Source organism: Apodemus sylvaticus, chromosome X (assembly GCF_947179515.1).
Source record: "Apodemus sylvaticus chromosome X, mApoSyl1.1, whole genome shotgun sequence".
In the NCBI taxonomy this organism is placed as follows: domain Eukaryota; kingdom Metazoa; phylum Chordata; class Mammalia; order Rodentia; family Muridae; genus Apodemus; species Apodemus sylvaticus.
In genome coordinates, this window is record NC_067495.1 from 125407796 (window position 1) to 125417996 (window position 10201).

The 10201-nt window shown below is 37.5% G+C and overlaps 1 pseudogene; it reads right to left on the minus strand.

Moving 5' to 3' along the window:
* Window positions 1–513: 513 nt before the first annotated feature.
* On the minus strand, window positions 514–1023 carry LOC127674927 (40S ribosomal protein S24-like; annotated as a pseudogene).
* Between the last annotated feature and the right edge of the window lie 9178 nt (window positions 1024–10201).

The following is a 10201-nucleotide window of genomic DNA, read 5'->3' on the forward strand; positions in this document are numbered from 1 at the left end:
CCTTCTCTGAGACAAGCATTGTTCTAATGATAAAACAGAGTAATGACAAAAGCTACAAATTATATCTGTCATCAATGCAGAGACAAAATTCTTCAAAGGAACTTGAGGAAATCTAACACAAAACTACATAGATATACATAAAATTTGTACCAGGAAACTGAGACTGATTGACAATTTGAAAACAAAATCTCAACAACTGAAGGTGACAACCACCAATCCTAATAACCTGAGCCAGATCACTTAGAATTATCTGGTGGAAGGAAAGAAATAATTCTCACAATTTGTTTTCTGGCCTTCATGTTTGTATACTCTGGCATTAACACACACACACACACACACACACACACACCCCACACACACCACACACACACCACACACACCACACACACACCACACACACTAATAAATAAATAAATAAATAAATAAATAAATAAATAAATAAATAAATAAATAAATAAATAATGTAATAAAATTCAGTGAATTTAGTTTACTATAAAATGAGTTATGAAAATATTTTTTGAAGCTTTTTAGTTTATTTGTCCTTTTAGAAATCTGCACATCATAGCACAGCATCAGGTCACTGCAGTTCTACTCCTTTGGCTTTTTGCCAGCACCAACATTGGCCTTTGCAGTGCCCCTGACCTTCTTCATTCTGTTCTTCTGTTCCTTCCGCTGTTTTCAGGAGGCCTTTTTCTTCTCATAAAGGCCATGTATGGCAGGTCTATGTTTTGGCTCATTCTTCTTTGCATAATCTAAAGAATCATAGATCATGCCAAACCCAGTTGTCTTGCCACCTCCGAAGTAAGTTCTGAATCCAAATACAAAGATGACGTCTGGGGTGGTTTTGTACATTTTGGCCAGCTTCTCCTGAATTTCTGTCTTTGGTACCGTTGCCTTCCCAGGATGAAGGACATCAATGACCATCTGTTTCCTCTGAAGCAGCCGGCTTGTCATGAACTTCCTGGTCCGGATCGTTACTGTGTCATTCATGATGGCTACTGTGCTGGAGCTGGAGAGGAGGAAGAGAGCAAATATTAGAAATTACAGAAAATTTTGGTAAAACATCAAGATAATGTAATAAAAACAGAAACATCTCTCAAAGTACCATGAATAAGTTATTGCAATAAAGATGATGCTGACCAAAATAGACTAGGAACTAAGTGAATTTTATAAGGGGAGAGACAAAATAATGTCTATCTGAACACTATATAATCTTCATTTCAGATTAACAATTCTAAAATCACTATCCACATGCACTAGGATCAAATGTATAAGTACATGTATTGAAGGATCCTGTTTTTTAAATAGTATGATAATTCAACAATAAACAATGGTAGAATGGTGAATTAAGTCAAGTGAAATAGAAAAAAATCAGATATCCATATGAAATTAAATTTAATTATACATGTATGACAACTGAAAGGGCTTTAGAGCAATGATATCCTATGTATTTTAAATATCTTCTATTCTAACCCTGCTTTAACTCAAAATTACAGAACCTTTCTTCAGGCTTTAAGTTATTTGTTTAATCTCTCTAACCAGCTTAGTGAAATATCACAAATCACTGACATAAAAACTTAGTATATAGATATGAGAAAGCTGTACTGTTTTTCTATGAAATACAATCAAATTATGTAAGTTTAATTTCTTGCCAGAAATGGGTCTTAGGATTCTCTCCCAAATGTCCACCCAACCCAAAATAGTTCAGCAAGACAAAAAGTTTTCCTTCTGCAGAAGGGTGTGAAGATATAACAAATCAATCAGGCAAGTACATCCAGAAGGAGCCCAGCAGGGCTCTATGTGGTCAGAGTGTGGCCTCAACATTCTTACACAGATGGAAAGTTTAACATGACAAAATTGAGGAGCAGGATCCATTTTTACCACTGAGTACAACAACTCTGAGCACATAACTTCCTTTCAAATCCTGGACAAATGGCCTCTAGATTTTCCCAGCATCCTTCAGTACCCACCTGTTCCAGAATCCTGCTGGCTTCTATACCTTACCCAGCTTCCCTAGCTCAGGGTCTGGGCTGGCCTTCCTCCAGATACTCATCCCTATATCATCCAACCATTTTGCAATCCTCATCCTTTTTTGTCTACATTTTACCCTCCTGACATCTTGATTGGACTCTTCCCTTTTTCCTCTTCTCTCTCCTCACATGGCCCAGCTAAGAGCCATATGCACTCTGGACTCTCCCAGTTGTTCCTGCTTCTGGCTATGCTCTCCCTTTTTTTCTACAATGAACCATCTTTTCCGCCATACTTAGGAGTAGTCATCTTCTTACTTCTTGGTCCTTGTTTATTCAGTTGTAATCACCACTCTTTACAATTATATTTCTGGAAGACATTCCAGAGGTTGTTCTTGTTGGATTTAATTTTAGTGTGTTGGAGTTTTAGGCAGGACATAAGTGTATGTGTTACTGTATGCGCATGTGTTACTTTTGCTTCTATGCCAGGCCTTGCATATCTGAAGTTGTTTATTAGCTTTGTCTTTCTTTTTGCTCAAAAAAGCATTTCTGCTTACAGTGCAAATATACACAATCATCAGATGCAGATGAGTTTATAAGTGGGAAGGAATCTTGTTTTATTTTGTGAAATTTTTATTGAGACTTATAGATTCTATCTCTAGTCTTCTGAATGTCTGATCCTATCAGTCCAAATAAACACAATATAAGGTTCAACAAGTCCTTTCCTTTCCTCTGTTAGTTTCTGGTACAACTCTCCAAATTTAGTATTCTATCTCTCATACACTTTGGTCAAACAAAAGCATAGGAGATTTTGAGAAGCTGAGTGTGAAATAATGAAACTGGAATATTCAGGGAAAGGAATTACTGGAATATTCAGGTGGGATTGGTAGCAAGGTAAAGAGGAGATCTATAGGAGCCCATTGGGCATCAGGGTGTGGGCAACAGGAATACTAAGAGCATTGGAGGTTCCTGGTGGCACCTGTAAGGGAAGTCTTAAAGATGCACTGCAGAACTGTGGCACTTGAAGGAATGAAATTAGAATGAAGGAATGAAATGATGGTATATGAGAATAATATCCTAGAGCTACCAAGCAGTACTAATGGAAAGGAAAAAAGGGATCTACACATTGATTTGTAGAAAAGGAATAGCAGAAGTACCTATCAGGTGTACGGAGTAGTAAAGGGCAGAGGACAGAGAGGCACAAGTAAAGGAATTCTCAGAGGAACTAGATGGGGCTATGGAACAAGAAGAAACAGATCCAGATGATGACATAGTATCAGGAATATCAATTGAGCCAGGGTAGGGGTAGGACTATGGCATAAGGAAGAGAAGACTCAACTGACACTTGCAAAGGGGAGAGCAGCAAGAGTCAGGCATTTCTGGTGGACAGGCAAAGGGGAGTCTCATAGTAACCTAGAAAGTTTGATAGCACAACAAATGCAAGTCCCATTGAAACTGACCATATGGACATGGTAGACAAGGAAGGGAAGCTTTAAAGGAGCCTGAAAATATTTGGGGATATAAATGAGAAGCCCTACCTGATTATCTCTTGAAGAAGAGTCTATGAAGAGATGAATGGGCCTGCTGGCATAGGAAAAGGAAGTGCCACAGCAGGGCTAGCCCGCTGGTACCTGGGAAATGGAATTTAAAGAGAATTGTTATGATAAGTGCAAATGACTAAGAAATGTCTTTAAATGCTTAATATACTTAATAAGGAAATGAAGATTAAAACAACTTTATAATTGCATCATATCCCAGTCATAATGGCTGCGATCAAAACAAATCATCATCAACAACAAAAATTGCTGGTGCAAATGTCAACAAAGGGGAACAATTATGTATGTAGTATTGTAAACTGCTGTACCCACTATGCATATCAATATGGAAATTCCACCAAAAAAAAAGGAAAAAAAAGAAAACCCTAGAAATATACTTGACATATTCTCCAAAGACTTTACTCAACATAGAGATATAATTGATATTTGCCCATTCACATTCATTTCTTCTGTATTCATAAGATCAAAGAAATGGGAAGACTGGGACAGGATCCTTCTGGTTTCTGTCTGTGCCCCAAGTGGATCCTGTGCCACAGTGCCCAGAGCTGATCCTATGCCATAGTACTCCATACACAAATAACTCCAGGAGAGAGCTGGTCTCCCAGGAGTACAGACATGCCTGTGAGCACAAGTAAGAACACCACTTCTGCTCAGAGGGACCTGCCTGTAACCTTTAGAAGACAGGAACTGAGGAACAGCCTGGACAGGGTCTAGCTGGTTTCCCTCTGTGCCCCGAGCAGATCATGTACCACAGGTCTCCATACCTGAATTCCTCACAGAATGAACTGGTGTCCCAGGAGAATTGACACAATCCTGAGACTTGCAGGAGAGACATGCCACAGTCAGAGACAGCAAGACCAGCTAACACTAATGATAACCAGATGGTGAGAGGCAAAGGCAGGAATATAAACAACAGAAACCAAGACTACTGGACACCATCAGAACCCAGTTCTCCTACCACAGTGAGCCCTGGGTACCCCAACACACAGGAAAAGCAAGATTCTGATTTCAAATCACATTTCATGATGAAGATAGAGGACTTTAATAAGGAAATAAATCACTCCCTTAAAAAATACAGGAAAATACAGGTAAATAGAAGATTTTATAAAGGCAAACAAAAATCTCTTAAAGAAGTAAAGGAAAACACAACCAAACAGGTGAAGGAGTTGGACAAAACATTCAGGATATAAAAATGGAAATAGAATCAATAAAGAAATCACAGAGGGAGACAACCCTGGAGATAGAAAACCTAGGAAAGGGTTGAGTCATAGACACAAGCATCACTAAGAGAATACAAAGAGATAGAAGAGAGAATCTCAGGGGCAGAAGATACCATAGAAAACATTGACCCAACAGTCAAAGGAAGTGCAAAAGGCAAAGAGCTCCTAACCCAAAACATCTACGAAATCCAGGGCACAATGAAAAGACCAAACCTAAGGATAATAGATAGAGAAAAGAGTGAAGACTCACAACTTAAAGGGCCAGTAAATATATTCAACAAAATCACAGAAGAAAACTTTTGTAACCTAAAGAAGGAGATGCCCATAAACATACAAGAAGCTTGCAGAACTCCAAATAGACTGGCCCAGAAAAGAAATTCCTCCAGTCACTTAATAGTTGAAATAGCAAATGCACAAAAGATAGAAAGAATATTAAAACTAAGGGGGAAAGGTCAAGTAATGTATAAAGGCAGACCTATCAGAATTATGCCAGACTTCTCACCAGAGATTATGAAAGCCAGAATATGCTAAGCAGATATTATACAGACCCTAAGAAAACACAAAGGCCAGCACAGTTATACCTAGCAAACCCCTCAATTACCATAGATAGAGAAACCAAGATATTCATTCCATGACAAAAACAAATTTACACAATATCTAGAGAGGACACAATTTACAGGTTAGGACAGCTTAGTTCTGTCGAGACAGAATAAGCTTCTCCTTAATAATTCCTGATTTTCAAAGATCTGTCGGATGATCCTGGGCCAGAAGGCTGAAGACTGATGCTTTACTAGACCTGTATGGTTAGGAAGTGGTCTCTACAACTTGGCTCAGTTCTGGAAGCTGAATTAGGCTTCCTATATTCTCAGACAATATTACTCATTCTCAGAATCCTGACAGGGTTGAAATACTACTTATAGTCTCATAGCCAACCCAGGCTATTTAACATTGAGAAAAATACATTTAAGAAGATAGTTCTCAGGTAGTATACAAGCAAAACCAGGACACAAATATGGATTTATGTTGTGGATATGCCTGGTGCTATTTTTGTGAGCAAATCCCCTAGTGAATAAAGGAGCCCATCACTGGGCAAGTAGACAGGATTTCTGGGTTGAACAGATGAGAGGAAGCAGGAGAGAGGGACTTCCTTTTGGAGGTGGGACAGGAGAGGGGTAAGATGTAGCTGTTTCCTAGTATCAGTGCACATCTGCAGGGACCTGCCATTGGAGGGATCAGATTTTAATAAGGTTTACAAGATTAGGTTTTAGTTGTCACACTCAGACATTGAGTTACCATTTCTTTTGAACTAAGTTTGTGTTGTGTTTTCCTTCATGCAGAATCTCATCTGGTTTCAAGAGAAAAAGGTACACAGCCAAGTGTGTGTATGCCTGAGATTCTCCACAAAGGCCATGGGGTATTTGAAGCATAGGCATGACCTGGAAGCCACTTGCCACTGGCAACCTATTAAACTGGGTGGAAATGTTTTGGGAGCTCTGAGCCAGTGAATCCTCAGGAATCTCCAATGCATGGCTGGACAAGCTACCAAGGCAGAGAGGAGGCACAAGCAAGGGTACATACTGGTTCCACTTTTTAAAATATTTCCCGTAATAGATTTATAAGTCTTTTAAGTTAGGATGGATGACAAGAGTGTTCTATTTAATTGCCAAAGATGATGGATTGGATGCCAGGTGTATCTTATACTTTATAAATTACAAAATGATAAAAAAAAAACAGTCTGCACAAGATAGTAATTCTATTCCTTCATGATCTCTTCTTCAGCACCTGCCTCCAAGTTCATGTTTGATTTTCTGACCTGAGTACCATTCATAATGTACTGTAAGACATAAGATGAAATAAAATCTTTCCTCTTAAAAAATCATGTAAAAATTATACATATCCATAAATTGATGAATAGATGATAAAAGTTGAACAAGTACACAATAAAATATTACTCTACTAAAAAATTACATTAATAAATTTAAGTGAATGAATACAAAAAATATTGATTCTGAATGAGTCAAACCAGAGCTAAAATGACAGTTACCACAATGTCTCTCTCATATGTGGGTGCTAGATAAGAATATATGGATACATGTCCTGAAACTGGAATGCCAATATAAGACAGGAAACATTAAGACACCATAGGTGTTTTAAGGTTTGAAGTGAGGGAGGGAAATTCTGGTAGGGAGAGAACATGTAAGGTAAAATGAGGTAGGAAATAGAAAAATGTGAGTGAATATGGACTAAAGCTAGGAATCAAAGCTAGGACAGGGACTAGGACCAAAGACCTTTGAAACTGTTATATGGAAACCTAATATTATAGAAGCATATAAAATATATACCTATACAATAATATACATGTACATGTACTTAAATGTATTTAGTCTATAATAGAGAAAAATACTTTGCCCAGCCATTGTAGAGCAGTAAATTATGTGCACAGTTAAGAGTGTTTCAATTCCCATCAAATTTCTAACACAATTTTTACAGATATTGAAAGAGCAATTCTCAAATTCATATGGGAAAACAAAAAACCCAGGATAGCTAAAACATTTTTTAACAATAAAAGACCTTCTGGGGGGAAATCACCATCCATGACCTTAATCTGTACTACAGAGGAATAGTAATACAAAACAACATGGTATTGGTACAGAGATAGATAGCTAGATCAATGGAATAGAATTGAAGACCCAGAAATAAACCAAATCACCTATGGTCACTTAATCTTTGACCAAGAGGCCAAAACTACCCACTGGAAAAAAGACAACATTTTCAACATCTGGTGCTGGTTCAGCTGGAAGTCAGTGTGTAGATGAATGCAAAAGGATTCATTTTTATCTCCGTATACAAAGCATAAGTCCAAGTGGATTGAGGACCTCCACTTAAGGCTAGACACATTGAATCTAATAGAAGAGAAATTTAAAAGAGCCTCAAAGATGTCAGTACAGGGAAAATTTTCCTAAACAGAACACAAATGGCTCAGGCTCTAAGATCAACAATTGACAATTGGGACCTCATAAAATAGATACATTTCTGTAAAGCAAGAATACTGTCAATAGGCCAAAGTGGCAACTTGCAGATTGGGAAAAGATCTTTAACAATTCTATATCTGGTAGAGGGCTAATATGCAAAATATACATAGAACTCAAGAAACTTTTTTAGAAAGCAAGTGCATATAGCTCCCTGAAAGCTCCTTCCCTTTATTGTGGAGAGTATGAAACTTCTCGATAACAGGACTAAACTGCTTATCTCTTTCTATACATCCTTGGTTGCGATATTAAGCTTCCTGGTGTTCTTTTTGTCTTTAAACTGTATATTTGTATACTTAATGCTCCACTTGATTTTTTTTATTGTAGACTTACATAATAGGTATTAATAGTAAACATTCCACAGATTAAATATTATGCAATCTTAAAATTTTCTCTATTAAAGAACTTAGTCCATTGCTTTTTTATTTCATTTCAGGTGATTTCTCAGAATGTGCAGAAGAAATTCATATCATTTGCTAAAACATTATACAAATGACCTCTATTTTAATTTCTCCTAAGAACTCTTGCTTCTCTTTAAATCTTTTGAGCCGGGCTTCTGAAATGTACATTATTCTCACCACTATAGTTGTGATTGTGTGAATGTGGTTGGCATGGCTCTTACCCTTACAGGAAATGGCTTGGTCATGATGTCTCTTCACAGCAATGAAACTCTAAGACAGAACTTGGGAACATGGACTGGGATTTGACAGTCCTCATCATGCCTTCATTTGGAGGAATGTGAATTTTTGGGTTTTGTATTAGGAAAGCAATGGAATGATATAAGCTGATCTTAATGAGCCATTGTCACAGGAGAGTGGAAGACAGTTGTATGGGGGGTATTTGAACTGTGGGACCTTGGCTCAATAGATTTCAGAGGAGAAGAATTTTAGTATGTTACCTTGAAATCATTCATGTGAAATTTTGGTGAAGAATGTGTCTGATTTTTCCCTTGTCCAAAGTGTCTTCCTAAGGTTAAGGTGCAGAGATTTAGATTAATTTCATTGACAAATGAATTCTTAAAAAAAAAAAAAACTAGTATAGACTCTGTTCTGTGCTTCACTCTTGTGAAGAACATTGATCAATCATAGCAAGTTTAAAAAGAAAAAATACAAAATGAACAGTTTAAGGATTAAAGGAGATCAGGAAGTAGAATAGAGATAAATCCAATGTTCAATGGCATAATGTTCAATGGCATAACAAGATTAAAGATATTAAATAGAATTAACGGAGAGGTGACCTAAGGGCAGCTCCCATCCAACTAAGTTTGCATTTTGTGGAAAGGAATTAAAGAAAAGTTTTGATGCAGACATGGTGGTACATGTGCTTAATCATAGTACTCAGGAGAAAGAGGCATACAGATCTCTGAGTTCAAGGTTAGTCTAAAGATCAAGTTCTAGGATATTCAAGCTTTGTCAGGCAATGAAAGAAATCTTTTAAACCAGAAAACTAGAAAAATGCAATCAAACAAGGAGGCCATATTAAAGCAATAGGAAACAGCAGTATTTGGTAGCTATAGCCATGTGGCTCTGGCTTCAGAGTCAAGAATAGAATTTGTTACTGGAACAATTAATTCTGGTTAATTGAATCTAAGAAATTAATGAAAATTAAAAAGTGGCCCGGATTACTAAGGTAAAATCTTCTGGAAAGTATTTCTCAAGAGCACAAAGAAGCCATGTTCCAGAGATAGACTTTATGCTGGCAGCTGTACTTAGTCATGTGTAAGGACCATTCAATGGGTACTGGTTTTGAACACATGAAGCAGTCAAGGAAAGCAGTTGTGGCTTGTTACTGTGAGAAACAAGGGAATGCCATTGGTAAAGGTGCAGCCTCAGTTGCATTTGAGACCTGACACCATGAAGGGAGTCTATGGGATGCTATTGGTGAAAGTACAGCCTAGTTGCTGTGGAAGATCCCAGTGTATCAGGGATGCTAGTACTACTATGGGATGGCTACCAAGAACAGCAGTGGCAGTGAAGTCAGTCAGAGCCTAACATGCTGCAGAAGGCAGAAATTAAGAAGTAATCCAAGCCCTTTAGAGGAGCCCAGAAGATTATGCATGAATCCCAGATATTGGAACAAGAAGCTTTGAAGTTGAAGCTGCCTTGGAGAGCCAAGATGTTAAAGATGCCAGAGGTGTGAGATACTTGCTGAGTAAAGATGTTAACAAGTAGTGGAAATAGTCCAAGAGAAAAAAGTGTGTTTCAATCTACAAAGATGAAAGGAGATGAAAATCAGACACAGAGATGCAGATTGAGTTTATCCAGCTGCTTTTTATTTGGGCCTTAATCCAGTATTTCCTTATTATGAATTCTTGAAATGGTGATGTATATCCTGTGAGGCTGACACTTTGTGGTCTGATTTAATGGATTACAGTTAAGAAATTGCATGAATCTCAGAAAAGACTTTGAAATTTGCACTTTCAAAAATAT